Below are 25,201 nucleotides of genomic sequence, written 5' to 3' on the forward strand. Positions count from 1 at the left end.
ATATATATACATATATATATATATGTGTGTGTTTATCTTAGATGTGTGTGCATTTCTTTGTATGTATGTGTTTCTTTGCATGCCTGTATTATCTGCGTGTGCTTGCTCAGACTCATTTACGTGCTCATTTACACTTAAAATACGTGCATTGGCATATTGCCCTCACTGCTTGGCGCAGCGCCACGCACCCCACCATTTCTTTCTTCCACACAACCCCACAGCATAGAATTTCGTTTTTTTTTCGCAATTCAGCGTCGTTACACACACTTACTTTCGCTTTGCTTTAATTACGCTTAATAAATAATTTAAAAAGCGCGCGCAATTTAATTTCAGCTTCCTTACAGCTGTGCTCGTCGGCAACAGCGGAGACGCTTCTCATATCCGGCCGGTTGTTGTGGAGCGCGCGCTTACTTTCGCTACTTATGCACTTGGTTTTGTTTTTGTTGTTGTTCGGCTTTTTAGTTTCCGACTTTTTGTATTTACTTTTTTCGATTTCTTTTGTCGTCTTGCCGCCGCGCTGTTGTGCGTTGTTGGCGTTCTCGGCACTTTCGCCTCGTCAGCGCCGGCTGATATGATATCAGTTGGATAAATTTATGCAGCGCGCACTATGTATTTATATGTATATATATATGCATGTATTTATGTATGTAGTTGTGTTGTTAACTATGTATTTGCATATTTGTTTATGTGGAGCATGTATATATATGTGTAGAAGGAGCGCGTTTGCTTCCTACTGTTTGAGCGTGTATTTTTCTTGTGCGGCGATCAAGTTGTTATGTGCACTTTTTGCGCGCGTTTTTGATTGAATTTGTTGCTTTGTTAATTGAGCACTTAAAACGCTTGCTATGTATCGTTATAAAAGCAGCTAACTGTAGTCGGCGCCAGACAGACAATTTGCGCGAGACACGCGCGCCTGCACGCCTTTCTTTCAGTGCCGCTCAAGAAGCGCTAATACTAAATACCAGAATTTTAGGCGCGTGCCTAACGGTTTTCGCACACTACCGTTAACCGTTAACCTTTAACGTTTTTCACAATCACCGCTTGTCGATTTTCACTTTAGTTACTTAATTACGTGCGCGCAACACTCTCTTGTCGCTTGTCGCTTACCGCAACGGCATACGCTTATTTCATGTGAAGCAGAAAAGCAGAAATTTGACTCGCGAAAACGCGTCAATACACCCGGACCGTACGAACGCACAATTTGTACTAAACGCTTGCAATTTAACGAATCCGCATAGCACCTTAGCCTTTCATTCACATCCGTTCCTGGCGAAAATTGTGGTGTGCGCTCCGTACTCGCTTCGTTCGTATATGCGCCGCTACCCCCCGCAGCTCAGATTCCTGCACGGCATGACTAGAGCAAGACTTACTGCAGCTCGCAACTCGCAGTACGCTTATCAACACAGCAGCGAAAAGGGATATTTTTTAGTATAGACTAACCAATAGCGCCGCCAACGTAGCCACCGCGTCCACACGTCAAACTTTACTTGCGGATTTCCCTTAACTTTAGTAACGCAAATTACTGCCGCTCTTTACGGCGCATGCGCTTCACAGTTTCGCGCTCGTATCTTTCGTTTAAGCGCTGCTCAGCTGTTCCGCTCGGCCGTCAGCGCTCGGCGCGATTCTCTGTTTACTACTTTCACTACGGTCGTCGTCGTGTCGTTTTAGTACACTTTGCCATGTTTGCACCGCTAGTTGTTGGCGCTTCCCTCGCAGCGCTTGTGCCGCTTTATCAGCCGCAGTCACGCCAACGACGAGCACCTGTTAGCCATGCAGGCCATGCCGGGCCGTTCCGAAAGCTTTACGCTTGACTCGACTTAAACGCACGTGCCCATCACCCGTGTCAATGGTTGTCGGTAGCTGGCGCAGGACATCACACTCACACACACACACGCACACACTCGCACTTGTAGTAGTGCGCCTGGACAGCGAAGTCGTGCATTACACACTGGTCCATGCTTGATAGTTTCTGTTAGTCATACCATAGATAGTATCAATGCATGTATTAGCGCATGAAATAAAATTCGATTACCGGTCCTGTCAACGGCAAGTATGGCCGTTACACGGAGTTAAGATGTAAGATGATAAACTTTTAGCGACTTCTTTCTACATATGTACATATATGATAAGTGTTTTAGTAGTTTAAATTTTCCAGTTATCATTTCCTTACCACAATAATACTAACACCTATATCTATTCGCCTAAAAAAGGTCAAATGACCTCTCGAATTGATGACCACAATCCGCTAATAACTTACCCCTCATCCTCTCAAAAACAAACCCAAAGCAAAGGGTCAAAAATGTTAGACCAACAAAGAACCGGTTGTTGTCGTCGCTAAGTGGTTATTTTTGTCGTTGTAGAATTTGCTAGAAATATTCCCCACACAAGTTTGAGAAATACTGCTGAGCTGACGGTCCTAGTCGGTTGAAAATCTGTATTCGATTTGATGATGTTTTTTGATTAGATATTGTGAATATTTTTTTGTATGAAGAGCTTTCTGCAAGGAACTGTTCGTCAATTTTTGCTTTAAGCTGCCAAACCACTGTAGCGTTTTTCAGGCAGAATTGATGCTATTAAGGTGGCGGTAAAAATAATTTTACGAAATTCAGTATCTTTATGGAAGTAAGTATTCACTCCAAAAACAGAGTGACAATAATAGCGCTTAACTTGTTAGCTGTGCGCTAAAAGCCAGTCGAGAAGTGTCTGTCCTCAATAGAAATAGCATAAAGCTACCTCATAATCAGACTCGTTTGGTTGTCTGGTCATAGCGAATGGCCCACAACTGCAAAGCCGACGAGCCAGACAGAGTGCGTACCTTGCGCCGCTCTTATTGGAATGTGACAGAGTTGGATCTTCATTGATATCTTGCATTCCAGCACTGAATCAGAGAAGCACTTAGCAGGCTCTGGTCGACGACCGGTTCTGTGTAACCGCAAGATCTATTTGGCATATGTGGAAAGCAGGAGTTCTTCTGAACTACTTGCCCTCAGAAAAGTTCATCTTGCCGCAATCGGAAGGGTTCTTACAGGACATTGTCCAATAAGTATTCATGCGGTAATGCTTATTATGCTTATGCTAAAAATCTTGAAGCACGCTAGTTGTCAAAGGTGCATGGAGGAGGGTGAAGTGATAACATTCGGACACTCTTAATCCATTGTCCAGCATTTGCAACACTGAAATTGAAACATCTCGGTGGTCCTACATTCTGCGAAGCATGAGATGTAGTAAAGCACTTTTTTGTTTTTAAGAGTTTTGAGATCTATGGTATAGGAGTTTTGCGTAATACCAACGACCGGCATTCTAAGTAGTGAGGTCCATCTTTGGATCGACCTCTTAACCCAACTTAACCTAACTTAAAGTTCCCTAAGAACACTTGCTAATTAATGTGAAATACACTGCAGGGTTTCAGTCTGGGTTGGTAAAAATCCGTTGCCATCCATGTTACGAAAACAGACCGGCATTGTAAGCTGTGATGTCCCTGTTAGAATCGAACTCTTAACAAAACCCAACATGTCGTAATATTTTCTAAGAACACTCCCTAATTAAATTTGAGAAATACTTCCGAGTTGTCAGCCCTAGTCGATAAAAGTCCGTTGCCGTTCGGGTTATGAAGACCAGGCTGTTATGACAACCGACTACTAACAACTTGCTGAACATATGTTAAAGTACTGTCTACATCAGGTAAGATCAAGGACTATAAAAGAGTAACAAATTTATATAGATAACAACGGGGCACAACCTCAGATATGAATTTAGATACTACTACGAAAAGTAAAAGATGGTAGGACTCACATTGGACCAAGAAAACTGTAGTTTTACTTAAGGTGATACATGGGTTTCTTTTCATTGTATCTCAAGGACCTTGAGAACACAGGGATATATTTGCGAAACTGTTACTCACATCAACTTGAAAATGTATGACAATATTTTAGAAATGTAGCAGTATTTAATAAGGCAATTAATTTTGGAACCCGTAAATCCATGTAACCCGTTAAATCAACTAATCGCACCCATTGGATCCTACAAAACACTTGTATGAAAATATACATACTAGTTCAGAATCGATTTAAAATTTGTAAATAACTTCATTCAACAAATCATATTTAGTTACAAACCACAAAAGGGATAAACAGAGCTCAACCAACTATTTGAACTGAGTGCCAGCGGATGCCGAAAGTTTGTAACGATAAGATATGTTCTGCTTTTCACTCTGAAGTACCTCTAGAGGAAACATTCCCACTATTTATCAAATCCAAAGCTATAGTTTCTTATTGCAGCTGAGGAAATGCGATGAATATTAGATATACTCAGAGAAAGAATATGAGGTTTCACATAACTAAGAACGAATAAGTCAAACGAGTACGTAAGAAGTTTGTTAGGCCAAAACCCACTTTTGCTGTTGGTGAGTAATCTAGCAAAATTCATTTGGAAACACATTTTAATGTACAGGACTAACAGATGATCAACTTTTGTCATATTGGCAAATAGTTTACCAGAGTATTTGGCTTCCAACCCCACTCCTAAGTCTCTAGCTACATAATTTTAGTAATATAACGCCTTTATTAATCAGAATGTAACTAACTCATCGCTTTGCCAATAAAACACAACAATATAATCCGTCTACATTTACTTTTCTTGTAATATACTCTAAAAATCATTTATTTTCTTCAGTTAGGAAACATTTTACTATTTGACAACATGTAGGGGTTGTAGGCCGCCACCTTTAGCCCAGAAATGGCTTTTATTGTGCAGGCCACAGATTGATTAAATTGTTTTATTCAATTAGCAGATTTAAGAGCACACTTTTCTCTCTCTCTCTTGTCTGCAGCTCCCTTCAAATTAGATTAAGAGCTGAGCATGCGCCCAAACCTCTATTAATAAACCTAGCGGCTCTCCAAGGATATTTTCTCTTCTGAACCAGCTGTTTAAGGATAAAAGAGAAGCAGGTGAAAACCTGCTTACAAAGCGTAGACCTGACATAATTAACTTTGGTCAATAATTAATCATGCGGTAATTTATCTGGCAGCAAAGAATAATGTTAATAAGATGCACCAACAAATTAAAGAAAGTGGAGTTAGAGATGCATTCTGGTAAGAAATAGAAGCATGTGTATGGGTTTCTACTTATTAAACAATTGTTAAATTTTTAACAATTTACGGATTGCTTTTAATCTACAGGACAATACGTAACAACTTTCGTCTCTTTTTGGATCTGAAAAGAAGGATCCCTAGGAAGAAGTTATCAGGACTGAAACTTTCACTAGTCAGCCCTAGATATATTTAAGATTCTCAAACATAACATTTGTCTGAGATTTAACCTGAAAACTTCAGGTGCCATGTAATCGGTGGTTCTTGTCTTAGCGATTTTGGTACTCATAAAGATGTTTCCTCGGCAAATCAAAACTGTTATGGCTGTATTAAAGCTGATAGTAGATACCTAGTTTCATTGTGCCTATTCCCCATTTGAATCGTAATATTGAAATATTATATATCACAGCCTATCACAGCCATTAAGGTCACTGATATGCTTTGCTAACTACCAACTAACAAGTCCCAAAAAGAAAGAAAGCCAGTATGGGTTTCCAAAAACTCCGCCTTATCCGTATTCCTCACAGCAGGACCCTTTCTTATATGTAGGCTTATATCTACTTTATTTAAAAATCATTCTCACAAGCCGACCCTAAATATGATGGAGCTGTTCTAACATAAATTGATCTTTCGGGTTATTTTCATCTAAAATATAAATTTGTAGAAATTCTTAAACTATAATATAATTTCCGAACTATTAAAAAACTATAAAGCTTATTTAGGGCAACTCACAGGTCTGGAGTATTTGAGCAACTTCGAATGACTTTAATTTTCTGAGTATATTGTCATACTCTTATCTTATCTCTATTTGATGGTTGTCTTGCAAACTTCAAGAGCCAAAAAACATTGTAAACTTAAAGGTGTTTCTTAAGTCGAATCCCAAAACTATTAACATTAACCGTAAGGCTTTTTATTCTGTTGGAACTTGTTCTGTTGGGTTATTGCCAAGTGGGTGAAGTTAACTTTAGAGAGTTTCAACAGGTGTCGCCTACGACATTAAAATCCAATATCCTTTCGGTTTTGGAAGAAACTTTTTCATACTCGAAATCCACTGGTAAATATTGAAGATCGAGTGGATTTCGAGTATGAAGAGGTTTCTTTCAGATCGATCGGAATTATCGAATGCTCTGAGGGAGGCTTCGGAATTGGTTGGAAGACTTTGGCAGAGCCTTTTTCATTGAGATTTTTCAGTGACGCAAGCTGCGGCCTTTCGAGTTTTCGAGAGAAAGGTACTGAGGAAGATTTATGGTCCTCTACGTATTGGCAACGGTAAATGGCGCATTCGATGGAACGTTGAGCTGTATGAGTTATATGACGGCATTGACATATCGAATTAAGGGACAGTGGCTACACTGGCTAGGTCATGTCGTCCGATTGGATGAAAACACTCCAGCTCCAGCAGACCTCCACTCACAAATAACTATTTACAAGCGCATATAAACCAAAAATAGTGTCATTCTGCACGCTTGAGATATCGGATAAACTTGTTTTGGTGAACAAAGTAAATATACAATGACGACAACAAATAAACAATTTCACGGTACGCGACTGCAACGAACCGGCAGAGTTTACAATAAAAAAAAAACACCAGGTTCCCAAAAATATTGCGCACCGAAATATCCTTCAGTTTATTAATATGCTTAGGCATATCCTTTGGGCGTTGAAAAGCCAAAAAAAAACTAAAAACAAAACAGCAGAACCACAACAACATTGACTACCTCAGCGCCAGACCCCAGCACATCCACCGAAAATTGGAGGAACAACAGCGCTCCACAAAGTACAAAAGTAAATATAAACAAACAATTTCGTGCATGCGGGTGCTGTTGAACTTCGGCGGGAAGGTTACGCAGCAGCGCAACGAAACAAGTAATCGAGCAAAAGCGGCGCATCTTGTAACCCCGTTGCGGTGGTGCGCCACGAGCAGATGCACAAGTACCAGATACATGTACCCTAATTGTTGTGAGTGGTGCAGCTGAAAGCGGCAGCGATGATGATGTAAAAACTTTGGCCCACACAAACAATTTTTGTTTACAGGCAAAAGTTTCGCTTGTGTCTGGCTGGCGTGGAGTTAAAAAGCAGACACAGATACGCTTGCGATTGTCAAGAGACGCTGGGCGTAGTTCAACAAAGTTGCTTTTCATACACCGTCCCATTCCAGGTACTAGCGGTGAATGCACCAATTAATAAATATTTGTAAGCGACGTCATCAAGAATTGCAAAAAAATTAAGATAACCTTGTTAAATTGAGATATTTCGGAAATGCTTATTTAAAAGGACTAAGTAGGGGTTCGCAATGCCTGTGTTGTTTTTGTGAGCGGTATTCTTTGCTAAAATCAAGGCTCATCGAAGAAATCAGAAGTATGATGAAATTACAAAAGACAAGGTTTTTAAGGAAGAGAACAAGAAGATAAATTCGAATCGATCTTCAGCCAGCATTTGGGATTGTATGCCAACAAAAACGGACCAAATATTCTCTTCCAAGGAGTCAGTCGTCTCAGACTTATCTGCCTAGACAAGTGACTACAGATAAACCCATAAAAAATAGTCCATCGATGTTAAATCGCACAATCTTGGTGGTCACGTCGAAGGCCCACAAGATTCATTGCTGAACAAAATTTTTTTTGAAATTGTATGGCGCCGAGATTGTAGGAAACGCATAGCTTAAGAACTCTTAATCAGATTTAGGATATCAATAGAAAGAAATATATAAAAAATTTCCTTCAGAATACGGATTATTCGGTAAAATTATGGAAATCTGGATTTCTTTAGTCAAACATTTCATTTATGGGAGAACTAAGAACCACTCCATCTCGCTCAAACAGCAGGGGATTGGTGGATAAAATAGACAACATACCTTTACGCTCTATCTGAGAGAGAAAGTTGCACGTCACACTATAAAAGAGAGTATGGCACAGTGGCATGTGATCTGCCAACAGACCTTTCAACATCTGCACAAACGGATCCAAAATGGCTGATGAAGTAGGTGCCGAGATCTATTGCGCGGAACGAGATCTCAGACGACCCTTCAGGCTGTCCAAATATTGCGATATCTTCCAAACAGAAGACTTTGCAATAGGGAAAGCTTCTGAGATAGCTAGTAATGCAGGAATTGAAATAAAAAACACAAATGTATACGGCAATTGAAACAATGAGCCCCCATTGCATTAGTCAAAAGATATAGTGGCTCCCGGAAAACGACTGCATATATAGCGGGTTCCAGGCCACAGGGACGTTCCGGGAACGATATATATCCGAATACGATATATATCAATGAGTATGCCAAACCTTGCATACGCTTGCCTACTGAAGCAGTTCAGGAAGTACACAAGTCGCTGAAGACGATACACGAACTGTAGTCTCCATTAAGCTTCTTCCACTGCGTAAGCTTCATTTTCACCTATCTTATTAATTTAAAATTTTAAATAATTGGCAACCCTTTTCAAAAAATATTTGCACATGCATTTATGAGATCGCTTTTTAGATATCAATACTTTAATAATTAATTCATGTGCTCCATTTTATTAATTGAAAATTTCAATCAGTTGGCAACCTTTATCAGAAAATAATTTAAAAGGTAAGCTTCCCTTAACATCTTTGGTTTGACACTAATACTGAAAAAATACATTTATTTGGAGGGACATCATTAAAATAAACCATTTTTTTATGCAAATCAGTCATATGAAATTAGTATATTCAAACAGGTGGCAACTCTTTACAACAAACATTTTATATCTATTTTCAACAAAATGCCTTCCCACAAGGTTTTTTTTAACTTATGAAATTTTTTAAATTAAAAATTACAAATACATAGGTGGCAACTCTTTACAAAAAATATGTTCAACATATTTTCAACAAAGTGCCTTCTCACAAGGTTGGTTTTGATTTTGCAATTTTTTTAATTTAAAATTACAAAAAGGTGGCAACGCTTTAGAAAAAATATTTTCAACAAAATGCTTTATATACAAGGTTTCTTGATCTTATAACTTTTTTAATTAAGAACTATAAATTGGTGAGAACTTTTTACAAAAAATATTTAATAACATATTTTCAACGAAATGGCTTCTTGAAAAGCATTTTTGATTTAATTATTATTTTTTTTTTTTGATTAAAAATAATTGGCAACTCTTTACAAAAAATATTTTCTAACATATTTTCAACAAAATGTCTTCTTAAAAAGCATTTTTGATTTAATTATTTTGTTTTTTAATTAAAAATAATTGGCAACTCTTTACAAAAAATATTTTCTAACATATTTTCCGCAAAATGCCTTCCCCAAGGTTGGCTTTGGTTTTATATATATTTTTTTAAATTTAATTTTTTACAAATAGGTGGCAACTCTTTACAAAAAATACTTTCAACAAAATGCCTTATATTTTTTAACCTTGAAATTTTTTTAATAAAAAATATAAAGTAGGTGGCAACCTCATATTTCGATTTTTTGTTTTAGTTCGAAAAATATTCAAGTGGAAATTATATGATCCAAGTGGGACTCATATCTTCTGCTTAGACGATGTCACCACACACAAAAGAAGAACCTTCAACTTTGTTACTCAAATGACACTCATACTCGTCAATTTCACATTGTTCGTTTTTGTGATATGCAACTGACATTCGTTCTTATTCAAGGTGCTAATGGCGAATGATTAAAACTTTAAGACATTGCGTTTAAACGGCGCCTTAGCCGATTTTGAAGTATTCCTGCTTTAACGCACATTCCCTTGCAACTCTGTAAGTCGTGTTTCCATCCACAGTGTCCGCATGTTAACAATACATATGCACATATGTACAATGCAATCTATATTTATATATAGATACATATGTAAACCCTTGTAACCCGCTAGTACATTGTTGTAAAGCGTCAACCGCGTTTACTCAATGTTTAACATTTGCATTAGTTATCTCCCCATATTTCGCTGTCTTTGGCTTTTTGTCACAGCTTTCTATTTTGATGTTGCCACAGTGCCATTGTGCCGAATGACTGCAAGTTCTTCGAAAACGAGTGAAACGTGCAACAACTCCAACGTGCATACCATGCCGTTTGTGCTGCGTGGAGCCAAGCTGGCGCCATTGACTCATCGACCAGCGTCACAATACGCGTCGTAATACCACACACACACACCCACCCATACATTCGCACAAAATACTAACAAAAGCCGTCGCAGAAAACACGCATCAGATTGACATCGAAGCGCTGGAGTTGCTGGATTTCTCTTAACCTCTCCCAAATGCATAGTGCGCCCCGGCGCTGTGTCTTCTTGATGTCCGTGAAAGCAAACAATGCTTTCACTGGCTGGTCCTTGGTCCCGAACTGTACTGTTGTACTTCAGTACACATCATTTGCATGGCTGCATGCACTCGGTGGTCGCAGCTAAAAGCATTGCAACCATCTCGTCACTTTAGCCCACACACACCAAGGCACGCGTGTATCTATGCGGCAGACGAGTGTGAGCCGCGACTTCGCAATGTCATACTGTAATATTTCGGTCAGCTGATATCGCTGGTTTTTGCGCTAGCTGGCAGGAAATAGCAATTTTTAATAACAACATAGGTACTTATGAGGTTGCGTAATTTTCATAATGTACGGCACATCTCCGAAATCAATCCACAAAAAGCTTATAAGCAAGCAAAAAAGGCGTGGGTGCATCTCTACATCGCCCACACAAAGGTCTCGCTTTTTTAACTGAGCGACTTCCACTAAGCTAATCACCTCCATTCTTGGTTATAAATTTATTATCAATATCTTTACATAACAATTACTATACAACATATTAACATTGACATCAATATTAGTTTAGGTTAGGTTAGGTTAAATAGTTGATCAAAGATCGCACGTGGACTGCTATTTGCAGTCTTTTATGAAGCCATACAAATGAAGAACTTCTGTATTCGAACTCACTTGTCACTCCCGAACATTCGTTGGAATGTCTGAAGGTATGCGCTCCCAAGTGTTTAAGTCTTCATATAGCAAACGCGGAACAGGCAAGAAGGAAGTATTGAGTTATTTCCAACTCATCCACTTCCATACCGTTTCTGCAATTGGCGTCTGATAAGAACGCCAATCTTACAGCATGGACGGCAAGAGGGCAATGACCTGTTAAGGCAAAGAGACTTCCTGAAAAGATTATGAAGCTCAGCCCCAAATCGAAACGAACCGATTTCTTTTCCATTAACCGACTATGAGGAGAATAGTCTAGCAATACTCCAGTTGAAAAGAAACGAAGCTATAGACACCGTTGAATTCTAACGGAACTACTCAAATACGGCACGAACATACAAGTAGTTGGTTAAATGTTGGAAAAGACCCGATAAAAAGGATCGACGCACTCCACCTCTTCGTCGATTTCAAAGCTGCTCTTGACAGCGCGAAAAGGAGCTGGCTTTATGCCGCTATTTCTGAATTTTGTATCCATGCAAAACTAATAAACAGACGTTGAGCAATACCAAACGTTCGGACAGGATAGGAAAGGATCACTCCAAACCGTTTGATACCAAAGGATATTCCAGACAACAAGACTACCTATAGTGCGACTTCTTTAATATATAGAAAGTGCAATCTTCTACAAGAGTGTGTACAAATGCTCGCGTACGTTGATGACATCGATATCATTGGCCATAACAATCGCACCATTTGTTCTGGTTTCTCCAGGTTCTCCAAAGAAGCAAAGCAAATGGGTCTCGTAGTGAACGAGGGTAAAACGAAATACCTCCTATTATCGTCGTCGAAGTTCGAAGTTGTAAATAATTCCGCTTATCTTAGAACCAGTAGCGAGAAAACAACAGTGTCAGCGTCAAAATCCAACGCAAAACAACTCCTGCCAACAGGTACTTCTTTGGACTGAATAAGCAATTGAGAAGGATCAGTCTGCTATGCCTTATATCACCTACAATGCTTTATGAAGACTGTTATATGTTGGTCCCACAGACTAAGTCTTATCATCGTGACTTTAGATGGAAGATTATTGCATTTTCTTAAAAGCATGATATTAGTCTTGAAAAATAAACATATTTTAGGTAGATCTTTTGGTTTTTTTTTTTTTTTTTTTTTTTGAGCTAATATTGTGGCCATCAGAAAAGCCAAGTTCTTGAAGTAAAATTTTGTATAAGATGCAACCAAATAAAGGCTTCACTTTGGCTTTGGCTACTATAAATGGTATTTCTTTTAGACATGTTGTGTTCAATGACACCATACTCTTTTCGGAATGTCTTGACAACTGTTACTTGATTTACACTCAGTTCACTGTTTGTTGTGTGTTTTATGGGACCAATGATTACCTCTTCATAATTCTGTTATAATGTTAAAGTCAAGTAAAATCAATAAAGGTAGCGGTAAACGGCCATTAACAATCACTTCTTCGTATCTGAGTTGCACTATATTGATGTGGCTGATATTAGGTTCTCGCAAGACGGCACAGAATCAGATAGATTGGTGGGTTGTGGGAATGAATGCCTTCAAAATACTTGAATTTCTGAAGTCCATGAAACATCATTATCTATTATTCTCATTTACTTTTACATAATTGTAAAACCATGAAGTTTTCAATAAGTAAAATGAACTCTATTGCACTAAGTATTGTTGACTGAAAACAACTCGAGATAAACTAATATAATTGTCGTTAACACAAAGTTAGTTTTTGTGTAAGATCTCAGTGCTCTAACTAAAACATCTCATCTTTAAATATACCATAACAAAAAGCTGCAAAATGATTATTTTAATAAGCATGAATAGGAAACTGAATATGCAAACTTGCAAGTCCTCCAGCTAAGCGAAAGAGTATACAACAACTGCTGTCACATGTGATAAACGCCATAAAAGCAACGTCACGTGTACAATTGCAACATTTTCTCTCTCAAGTGCAATGTAAGATGATTATATATTAATATTATCATATGAAATAATAAACCTCATTTTCATGCTGAACTTCGATTGCAGCCGCAGGCTCATTATACACACATTAATATGCATTGAATTCAAAGATAAATTCTGACAAAATATTCAAAAGCATAAGCTCCAAGCTCAAATAACAATAAAAACAAAGGAGTATAATGCAAGCGAGTGTCAAGCGTGCCCTAAGGATGTGTCACTGTTGCAATAAGGTGACTGGAAGTTTTCAGACACTGCTGCCGAGGGCACCAAGCAAAGACTTTGCCAAGCAACTGCATACACACAAACAGACAAGCAGACAGACAGACTTACGAAGTTACTGGGCTTGAAGAGCAGGTAAATTTAAGTGCGCATTTTTTTGCTAAAATTATCTGCAGCAGAAAAGAGATAAAAATGAAGATGCAGGCGACAAATTGCAATGGTGAATGGCGCCAAGCATGTCCGTACTATGTAAATACTTGTGCAAGTAAAGTTTCAACTATAAATACGAAATGAAGGATGAAATACCGCTGCTTAGAGAGCACTGTAAGTATCGTTTATCAATAATAAGGAATGTGCGTTTTTTTTTTTTTTTTTACATCGTAACATTCGAGACTGGTTCACAGTGTATTGCCGCTAATGTTACTCACAGACTCAATGAATCGAGGTACTTCAATGATGTCTTCACACACTTCAATGTAATTCGACAATACTTGTCTTGCCAGATCGCCGTGCCCATTTTTAGCTTCTGGAGAGGAAGGGAAGACTCGCTGGAGTGGAGGGGTGAGGGTGCTTGCAGTAATACCGTGTCAGGAACTTGAAATCAACTGCAGTTTTAGGTCTTCCAAGCGAATGTAGCTGTCAGAAAGATAGTAGTAGATCTACTGCTCCGGAACGCAGTGTCCTTCAGAGTGGCGAGCCTCCCTGTACCGATGGTTCTTCTTTATTGGCGTGGCGTGGTTGCGGAGTTCGCTGACTGTGCGCTCAACACTAGTAAAGCATTGTCTAGACTCCGTATCTCTGGCATCAAGTTGTTTTAGAATTAGGCTGGTTTGGTTGCTTCCTGTAGTTTGCCACTGCACCGTTGGTCTTCAGACTAGCTCAGCAAGCGTTGTTCAACTACCAGCAGCTGTATTCTCGCAAGCTACTTCTGGTCCGAGGTAAATAAGAAGAGATATACGCTCACAGCAAGGTTCATATTTCAATGGTTGTGGGAGTTCTAATCATGCACTGTCCTGGGCCACTGAACCATCTAATCTAACCTAATCTCTATGAATTTACAATATTTAGGACAGAGAGTACACATTCTTTTGATAACACTGAAAGATTTTTCACACAGGTACTTGATAAAATGGGAAATGGTCAGACAAAAAAATTACTGGTATCCGAGGTAGCATCAATGCTACATCCATCTATCAAATGCATCTCAATATAATCCTTTAAGTCATATATGCAGTGTGAGAAGTGATACGGGCGGCTGAGAGAGGAATCATTGTTAGAGAATTTCTGCAATTTTATACTATAAATATTTTGGACTTCATAGATAGCTTCATGGAACTAGTTATTATTACCAAAGAATTGTGAGATCTCATTGTTCAGATATCTTTCCATAAAATTCTTCACAAATAATATTTTTGTCATAAACGATTGGCAAAAGAACGCGCAACTGAAGGGAAGTATCATCACAGTTCGCACGAATATGCTTCAAAATTAGCATTCTACGAAACACTTATAGTACCATTCTCTGTATAGAGTGTTTGAGAGAAAATTCCTTCGCAAGATTTAAGGAATATTGGCGACGACGATCGTACAGGACAAACGACGACTCAAATGGCTTTATCATGTTGTAAGGATCGCTGATGAGGCTCCAGTGAAAAAGGTTTTCGATACGAGAGTCAATCTTAAAATATGTACAGATGGACCATGTCGACGGTTGTGTAATCAGTTAGCAGAAACAGTAACAGAACTTGGTTTAGAAAGCTAGAGAACACGTGGAAGACGGAACTGCAAAAACCATGATCTTCGCAGAGGGACACTCTTGCCCCGCACATATCGGAATGAGATCGAATTGGATTTCCTCTGGCTTCTTGCGTTCTAGCACTTAACCAATGGAATTAGTAGTGCCCAATTTGGATTCAGCTGGTGACCACCTCCTACGTGACTGCGTAATCCTTTTGGTCTGGAGTAGAACGCAGGAGATCTACTGACTTTTTTTCTGTGAGCGAAGTTTCTCTGGCCACAATCGTAGAGTTCTTACTGGACACTGTCCATTAGACATTAACGCGGTAAGGTTAAGTATTTGCGGCCGCAAGTTTTCAAAGTTGTATGGAGGAGAATGAGATGGAGGCATCTAAGCACTTTCTCCTCCACTGGTCCAGCTATGCACTACGAAGTCTGAAACATCTCGATAATCTTATCTGCGAAACCAGAAGACATAGCTTAAACTGCATTAGCCGTCCCAACAAATTTGTGATAGATAAGCTGAAGGCGCTTTGTTGATTTGTAAGGGTCTTATGATTCAGTTATAAATAAGTAAGGGTTTTTAGGTACCACAACGGACCGTCGTTTCAAGCTCTCCAAGTGAGATCCGTGTTGGGATCAACCTCTTAACCAAACATATTGCTTAAGTAGCTCACCACGTCCGGTCTTAGATCAAATATCTTCATTCTTCAAAAGGATTGTGCGTTAGGTTTGGGACCCGCCACATGAAAAAACATCCCCAATGAAAAGAACAAAGCAGAGGCAAAAACGAAATATATCCTGTCATCAAACAAACAGACGTCGCACTCCCGACTTGACTCCCACATCATTGTTGATAGTCATAACTTCGAAGCCATAGATAATTTCGAAACCAGCATTAACTTCGGTCTGAGTAGGAAATTGAGAAGTAAAGTCGACATTGACATAGTTCAACGAATTAAGAAAGCGTGTGCGCTGACTAGATCATGTCGTATGTATCTACAGACACACTCCAGCTCTGAAAGTATTCGACGCTGTACCCGCCGTCGAAAGCAGAGGAAGAGGAAGACCTCCACTCCGTTGGAAAAACCAGGTGAAAGACCTGAGTTCGCTAGAAATTTCATATTGGCGCCACGTTGCGAAAAGAAGACCGACTGTGTTGTAAACTTGGTTATAACCGCGTAAGCAGTGTCTCCGCCAATAAAGAAGCAGAAATAGAAGAACCTGAACTTTTATATAATTCTAGCTCAAATACTCTGTAGTAACTTGAGTATGCAAGTTTAAAACTACCAATTCGAGGAAATATATCATTAACAATTACATTAGTGGTGTATTGAAATATGTTTTATTATGCAATCAGTCAAATTAATTCCATCTTAAATAGATGTATGCGTAGAATATTTATGTTACGCTTTAATGTTTCCCTTCCTACAGCAAAGGACGCTGAAAGTCGTTGAAGAGTTGCTTCGACCAAATACCGTCGTTAAGTATAACTGTATACGCAGCATTCATGTGTGTATTTGTTAAGTCGAGTGACGAAGCACATTTAAGATTTCAAAGTGATTAAGCTACATGCAACCGACACTTGGAAACTGTGCAACAGCCAATTAAATGACTGCAATGTCCAAATACCATCGTCTTGGAGAAGTTAATTAGAAGAAGTCGTAAATGTGTCGAGGATTTTTCTTACAAATACAATTACATGCATACACACACATTAAGTACACACCTACAGACAAGTGTATATTCATATATAAATATATAGTCATATAATCGAGTCAATGCAGTTGCGCGCTAATTAGCTGCCACAGCAACAACAATTCGCCTTAAAAATCCGCAAAGCAAATTGCTACAATCTCAGATTTTATAAACCCCTGGCCGGATGTGTGCGCACTGACATTAGTATATACAGCGATACCGCTGTCTTTCATCAAGTACAGAACATAATTTGTACACAGGTGGCAACACCACGTGGTTTCATTTGATAAGTTAAAATTAGTAGCAGAGAAAACCTGCTTATGCGGATAAATTGCGTGAAAAAGTACTCAAAGCAATAGACATATTGAAGTGTATGTAATTGAGAGACTGAGTACTTGAAATAGAGGGTGTTAATTTTTACGGATATGCTTCTTATAAAGGGTGATCCATTTCGAGGCTCCTCTTTCAAATTTTGGCGGCAGCTACATATGTCATCCGTTGAATCCCATTTTCGTTAAACCGCAGCGGCATTGTCTGCATAGATTTCAGACTTTACATATCCTCACAAGAAAAAGTCTAACTTTGTGATATCACACGATCAACCGGCTCAAAGCGTGAATTTATCTGCTCACCGAAGTCTTTGTGAGTACATGTGATAGAGCAGAGGGCACATAGACCTTAGGTCTAAGCAGATCTTAGTCAAATATATTAATGCAATTAGCTTAAAAATGGAAAGCTTCGAGAGTAGAAAATGTGGAATCGAACACTAAACAGATATAAGCAGAATGAATAGCAGAATATTATACCATTTCAGGCACCATTTTATTGAGGTATCCACAAAGTATGTGGTATAAAGTTGACTTGGATGGCCTTGGTGTTATTTTCAGGTACAATATTTTTCACAACGAACGAAGAATTGGGAAACTGCCACCCTATATATGTATTTTGTGTAAGTGTAAACTTAATGTAAACATCATAAATACCTTTATTAAAAATCTGGTATGCTTAAAATAACTCAAATAAATGTGCGTAATTAATTCCTTAAAAGCATTAAATGCACGCTGTTGTGCAAAATTGTCTTTGAGATATATCATTCACGGTGAAATGTTAACCGTTCATACATAAGTACTTAGTTGAGGACTGCAGAGGTTGACACTTGCCAACAAATTGTGATGAATCAGCGAATGAACCGAAAACAGAATCAAAAGAGCTATGCACGTACACATTAAGCATTGATAGATGTCAAGAACTATATATACATATATCCAAAGGTACTTACAATGACACTGTGGATAAAGATTATAACATTTATATGCAGTGTTATCTTTGCCAAAGCTTGGAGAGGTGAATCGAACAAACAACTGGTATAAATCACATAGACTATGTAGTATACTTACGCCTGAACTTAGTTATATTAAAATTTTGAGGCTCAGCTTCACTGAGGCTTTATGCTACTACCAACTATACATGGCTCTATACTCCAAAGGTCGAATAGCAGCTAGTCTGAAGAATAACAAAGCGCTGGAGGCTGATGCATTGAACGCCGAGTTATTCCTATACCGTGGTGAAGAACTGATAAGAACCTTTTTTGTAGAATCGGATCAGGCGAAAGCATACCCGACGATTGGAATTTAAGTGTGCTCTGCCCAATTCAAACAAAGGAGATCCCATAATCTGATCCAAATGCCGTGCGATAAGCCTCCTCTACATCGAATTTAAGATGCTTTCGAGCGTATTGTGTGAAAGAATTAATACCACCTTCAACAAACTGACTGAATCTTATCAATGTGGCTCAGGCTTGAAACCCAACAAAGAATAACTCTTGCCAGTAGGTGCTACTTCGGACTGAGTAGGCAATTGAAAAGTAAAGTCCTCTCTCGACGAACAAAAGTTAACTCTATAAGTCACTCATCATAGCCGTTCTGCTATATGGTGCAGAGGCATGAACGATAACAACATCTGATGAGTCGGCGTTACGAATTTTCGAAAGGAAGGTTCTGTGGAAAATTTATGGTCGTTTGTGCATTGGCAACGGCGAATACAGCAGTCGATGGAACGATAAGCTCTAAGAGATATATAACGACATTGACATATGTAGTTCAGTGAATTAAGAGACAGTGGCTACGCTGACTAGGTTATGTCGTCTGAATGGACGAAAACACTCCAGCTCTGAGAGTATGCGATGCAATACCCACCGGGGGAAGCAGAAAAAGAGGAAACCCTCCACTCCGTTCAAAATACCAGGCGCATTAGAGTATTGCTATACTTGGAATCTGCAATTGGTGCTAAACGGCGAAAAAGAAAAACTACTGACGCGCTGCTGTAAACTCTCGTCTTATAGACGTACCACATTCTGTATCAATACAATTATAGAAGTGCTTTGATTACCAAAAAGCATAAACAGTGGAAAACAAACACCGTTTAGAACCATTTAAATAAGATTAAATACAAAGAAGCCACACGAGTTAACGCAAAAAATCGGACTGAATTTACAACCGTAAATCATTGTTGAATACATTTCTGAAGCGAATGGACAAAAGGATAGGAGTGGTGTTTCATGAGCACAACGCAAGATCGCGCACACCAAAATTGACTCGCCCGCAACTCCGATTCTTATGCATCCATCGTAAATTCCGAACCTAACATCAAGTTTTTATACTCTCGCAACAAAGTTGCTAAGGAGAGTATTATAGGTTTGTTCACATAACGGTTGTTTGTAAGTCCTAAAACTAAAAGAGTAAAATATAGGGTTATATATACCAAAGTGATCAGGGTGACGAGTAGAGTTCAAATCTGGATGTCCGTCTGTCCGTCCGTCCGTGCAAGCTGTACCTTGAGTAAAAATTGAGATATCATGATGAAACTTGGTACACGTATTTCTTGGCTACGTAAGAAGGTTAAGCTCGAAGATGGGCAAAGTCGGCGCACTGCCACGCCTACAAAATGGCGAAAAACGAAAACCTATAAAGTGTCATAACTAAGCCATAAATAAAGGTATTAAAGTGAAATTTGGCACAAAGGATCGCATTAGGGAAGGGCATATTTGGACGTAATTTTTTTAGAAAAGTGGGCGTGGCTCCACCCCCTACTAACTTTTTTGTACATATCTCGAAAACTACTATAGCTATGTCAACCAAACTCTACATAGTCGTTTTCTTCAAGCATTTCCTTATACAGTTCAAAAATGGAAGAAATCGGATGATAACCACGCCCACCTCCCATACAAAGGTTATGTTGAAAGTCACTAAAAGTGCGTTAACCGACTAACAAAAAACGTCAGAAGCACTAAATTTTACGGAGGAAATAACAGAAGGAAGTAGCACCCAGGCTTTTTTTAAAAATTGAAAATGGGCGTGGCGTCGCGCACTTATGGACCAAAAACCATATCTCAGGAACTACTCAACCGATTTCAATGAAATTCAGTATATAATATTTTCTTAACACCCTGATGTACCTGATGTATGAAATATGGGTGAAATCGGTTCACAACCACGCCTTCTTCCAATATAACGATAAAAAATATGTAAATGACGGATAATGAAATCTCGATTGTCACTTTATCATGCGAGAGTATAAAATGTTCGGTGACACCCGAACTTAGCCCTTCCTTACTTGTTTTGAATCATTTCGATTTTAAGTAAGTTAAACTAGTTAAAGTCAAAACACAATTACAAACGCAAATACAAAAAATTATACTTTTGACGCCTTCTTTCTCAACCTTACCAAGCTTACCACAAAATTACTCAATATTTTTAACTTCAGAAGCATTGTTGAACATTCAAGTAGTTTAGCCAAAACTGCTAACTCCAGCATAGCTGCAGAGAAACACACTTAAAGCTTTTTTCACTTGACACGTTTTGCTGCACTACTCTTGAAATTCACTGGGCAAGGGAGCAGAAGGAAAATAAATTATTTAAGGTAGGTCACACTTTTTCACTTACAAGTGTTCACTATTTTACTATTTATAGCTTTTTTAAACATTTTATCCTCCACTGCACCAAACAGTAGCTTGGTATATTGGTTATCGAACTACAGCTCTCCATGGTACTTACACATAACAATGTTTAGTGGCCGTGGCTATGGAATGGTTTCAAGTGCAGAAAATTTTTAATTTTAGTTTCTGATTTATCTCGATTTTTTCTTAAGTTATCCCAGCAAAGAGCCAGCGAACCTATACGCCAATATCAAAAATTCTTATACTAATCTCTTTATTATATCAGATATAATAAGCGAACTAATCCACCAGCTTTTAAAATAACGATCTTTTCTTTGCACACGTTATTTTCTTCCCAAAAAAACTGCTTATTTATTGGATCCGCTGATATCGAACCACTATGGACTATAGCTCCTATAAAAACTGATCAAGCAGAATAGAATTTTTGTATGGAAAACATTTCATTTGAAAACTATCTTCCCGAAATTTGGCATAGCCTATCGTCAACAAGCTGATTGGACCTCAGCAGTGTGACTTTAGACCTCGAAATATACTTTGGACCAGATTTTCACCATACGCAAAATCTTGGAGGATCGACACACACCTGTCTGAACTTAGTATCCACGCCAAACTAATACAGCTGTGTTAGCTGACGTTGAGGATCACCAAAAGCTGCGTCATGATCAAGAATGACCTCTCCGGGTCGTTGGATACCAAACGAGATTTCAGACAAGGCGACTTCTTCAATCTATCAAAAGACAGCGTCTACGTTGGCTAGGTCAAGTTGTCCGGATGGAAGAAAACACTTCAGCTTTGAAGTTTTTCGATTCCGTACCCACCGGTGGAAGCAGAAGACGAGGGAGATATTCACTTCGTTGGAAAAACTAGGTGGAGAAGAACCTGGATAAATTTGGTAGCTCTAATTGGCACCAAATTGCGAAAAGAAGAAACAATTTACGCAGAAAGAAGAAGAAAATTTCCATACAAACAGTTCTATCAAAATCCAATCAAGCATTTTTTTATTTAACGAGATATCTTCATGATATTTCAAACGGATTATTGTTAAAGGAAACCCTACAATGCCCGAAAAATTCAAATCGGACTACTATATCATACAGCTGTCATAGCTGATCTGATCAAGATCAAGATATAAATATTTGTATACCCTTTTATGTTATATTAAACTTCTTTTCTTCTCTTTTCCTCTTATTTTTTCGTTCTTCTTATCATTACCGGTATTAAAACAAAGTGTAGTACTAATTAAACAGCTTTCTGCCATATTTCCATGTTTTGCTTCCTATTAGACTACCAGCACACCTGTAACTTAAAGCCATAACACGAAAAACAAATAACAGTAAAGCCTTATATGAAACATATATGCATGTAATATGAAATGCAATCGCTTTTGCCGAAGATGATTCTTACTTTTCACAATGCTATCAACAACAGCATGTGACGAGCGCACTCAAAGGCTCATCGAAGATTCCACTCAAGCACCAGCCCAGTAGTGTATTGCAGAGCAACCGATATTGTTGGCAATTTGCATGTACATATATGTGCGAGTGTGAGTGTATGAACAATCTACAGAAGCTTCATTAGCATGAAGGCAAATACACTTGAGGACATTTCCATCGTCTAATGCTCATCATTGTCATCTTCATTTTCACGATTATCCTTATCAAGTTGACCATCATCGATGGCACTAACCGGCACACACACACAAGCACACGAACTCACATATCCACATGCATGTACTTGAAACTAACAGTAACAGCAATCACAACAACAGCAGCTGTAGGCAACAAAGTGCAATAACAGTGACCGGTATTCTCTAGTGGTGCTTGTTGCCGATCTGAGGCTCCAGAATTGACCGACCATATAGGCATAACTGTATATATTACGCACTTGTGTGTGTGTGTGTATATGTCGGTGTGTGGTGTAAGTGCTTTGCATGGTTGTTTAATAAAAGTGAGAATTGTCAGTTGCAACGCTTTATTTGCACCTGCTGAAACAATAGTGAATGCGTCTCGATTAGTGCGACCCTCAACTTAGTAATGACAGTCTCTCTGCCCAGGCAAACATCCACAGTGCCGTCGTTACAACTGCCGCTCAGCCGTCTTGAGTGCGCTCGATGAGCTTAATTGGTATCGTTGAGAACCTAATTCATATGCGACAAGCAGTTATAAAGAATTCTTGACGTCCAATAATGGAGAATTTGACCATTAGGCATTTGTTATAAAATCAACCACGGTGGTGATGCGAAAAGTACCCAGAATTCTACTGTGGTCGTAAAACATCGCTTTATGTCATCAATTTGGGCCGTCTTACTGCAATTCGGTCTGGAATCGGTCCATATGCTTGGAAGTTTTAAGGACCAGTGACCGTTTTTTACTTCTTAAATGGAGCCGAAGTCAATCACACCTTACCAATACTATAAAACGTCGGCCATCACCTCTTCGGTCGATTGGAAGATCCCGACTTCGTCATTGGAAGGTCTCGGTTTGATCTCTTATGTGCACTGAGGAATCCATGATTCGTCGACGATCACGAAATGCCACGGAAACTTCTTCGGATTGCGTTGTAATAGCGCAAATCAACATTGTGAGTTTCACTAATAGTAAATTTCCCTTGAAGTCGTAAACTCAACGGGGGGTGGTTCAAAATTCCGAACTATGCGTGAAATAGTTCCTCAACTTGACTGCTCAAAGTTGGTCGCACCTTGCTAATGTAAATAAACTTTAGTCATCGCCGTTTTAGGTTATTGGTAGGACCCGACTTCGACGATTTTTTGATCTCTGGTGTGTACTGAGAAATCCGTGATTCATTGTGACGGTCACAAAGCTCCACTAAAACAGCTAAGGATTACGTTTTAATAGCGCAAATCAACGTTGTGGAGTTTCGAGGTCACAATTATTGTCCGGTTACGATATCTAGTACGAAATTAACTAAATAATAATAGTAAATTTCCGTAGAGGCAATAGTGCCAAGACGTGATGGTTCAAAATGTCGAACTATCTCATATTAACACACGAAATACTTCTTCGCCACCTTTTTAATCGATTGTAAGGTCCTGGTTTTGGTTTTGATCTTTGGTGTGTACTGAGGAGCCCATGATTCGACGGCGGTCACAACTTAGAAACTTCTTTGGATTGCGTTTTATTAGCGCAAATCAATGTCGTGGAGTTTCACGTTCGCAATTATTGTCCGAGTAGAACGATGCCTAATACAAAATTTACTACTAATAATAAAGTAGGTTAAAAGTACCACCGAACTGTCGTTTTAACTATTGAGCTAACCTGGTATTAACACACGAAGCACTTCCTCAACTTAATTCCTCGACTTACCTTCGCTGCAAAATGCCTTTCTCGCTGATCACGGTATACGAGACGATGTCTGGTTGTCGGTAACTTTCTCCAAGAACGCCAGTTAGTCAAACCCGTACAGGGTGTTGGACGTGCATCTATTGCGCTCTCCAACATGCACTTTTACAATTTTTTTTTTTTTTTGTAATATATTATTTCATATACTTTTCAGTATTTTGAATTTTTTTTTTTTTTTTGTGTTTTTAAATGATATAATAGTACGTGAAATTTAACTGAAAAAATCGCACATTTAAGCTGAGCACAGTCAAGGAATTTCGGCAATAAATGGCATATAATTGTCCAAATCGTACACTTCACAACACTTAAAAAATTTGGCTTTATTTGCAAAATGTGCTTAATAACTAAGAATATTTTTTTTATTAACTATACGTCTTTGACATGTTTAATAAAAAAATGAAAATTTGTTTTCCGAAGCAAAAACTTCACAAAAACACATTTGCTTCAATGAGAATTTGATTGAAAATACATTTACGGAAAGTGTTCCTGTACGCAGAGAATTTAATGTGAACGAGAGTAAAGCTATAAATTTTACTTTCATTCTCATTTCTGAACATAAGAGACCAAATATATTATTGGCCTGACTACAGCGGAATCAGCGGAAACAATCAAGCCGATGAGCTTGCAAGAAAAGGCACCCTTAACCAAATGCCATTAAGATGAGATCTCGTGCATTTGGTCTATGGATCTAAGCGCTTCGAACGAGTTTAACAAGCAGTTATGGATTTACGAAGGCCTTCAGTCCTAGATCGGATACGTAAAAAGTCCATTGAGCATCCAGCTGTTCACAAGGCCCCAACGGTTAGGGCATCTAACTGGAAACGGTCTCAGTGACACACACGCAGAGAGCTAAATATTTTGGAGACTTCAACTTGACAAAGTTGAGATGAAGAAGATGAGATGGAAAGATTTAGACACTTTCTCCTCCACTGTCCAGATTTTGCCAGACTAAGGTTGAAACATCCCGAATGAACTATTTGGAATATCTGGAAATTCTCCTTAGAGTTCAGTAAATGACACTTTGACACTTTAGACTCTGGACAGTCATTGGCAGCTTACATACGCAGCTTAAGCGGATTATCAAGGCTTCATTCAGCCAACTGAAACTTCTGAAACTTGGTAACTAGTTAGAGCTACGTTTAGCTCGTTCTTCCAAAAATCTATTATAGTTTATCTTGTAGCTGATAGAGTAAAACTTTAAGTTCGTGCTAACCTTTATTAAGTTATCAATTTCCAAAAATATGTGATATTTTTTATTTAGTACCCGTCGGCCTCTAGGTTG

General features: G+C 38.7%; 1 protein-coding gene across 3 annotated transcripts in view; it reads right to left on the bottom strand.

The window, feature by feature from the left end:
• LOC108972125 (CUGBP Elav-like family member 2) overlaps positions 1 to 25,201 on the bottom strand; it is a 294,009-nt gene that overhangs the window by 261,474 nt on the left and 7,334 nt on the right. For 2 of the 3 annotated variants that reach the window (XM_018938610.1, XM_018938608.1), the window contains exon 1: positions 23,884 to 24,300. The exons of the other annotated variant lie outside the window; for it this stretch is intronic. The gene's annotated coding sequence lies outside the window, so the exon portion shown is untranslated. Of the gene's footprint in view, positions 1 to 23,883; positions 24,301 to 25,201 lie in introns of those variants that run through there. 3 annotated transcript variants of the gene reach the window in all.

Source organism: Bactrocera latifrons, unplaced genomic scaffold, assembly GCF_001853355.1.
Source record: "Bactrocera latifrons isolate USDA-ARS-PBARC rearing strain unplaced genomic scaffold, ASM185335v1 scaffold_38, whole genome shotgun sequence".
In the NCBI taxonomy this organism is placed as follows: domain Eukaryota; kingdom Metazoa; phylum Arthropoda; class Insecta; order Diptera; family Tephritidae; genus Bactrocera; species Bactrocera latifrons.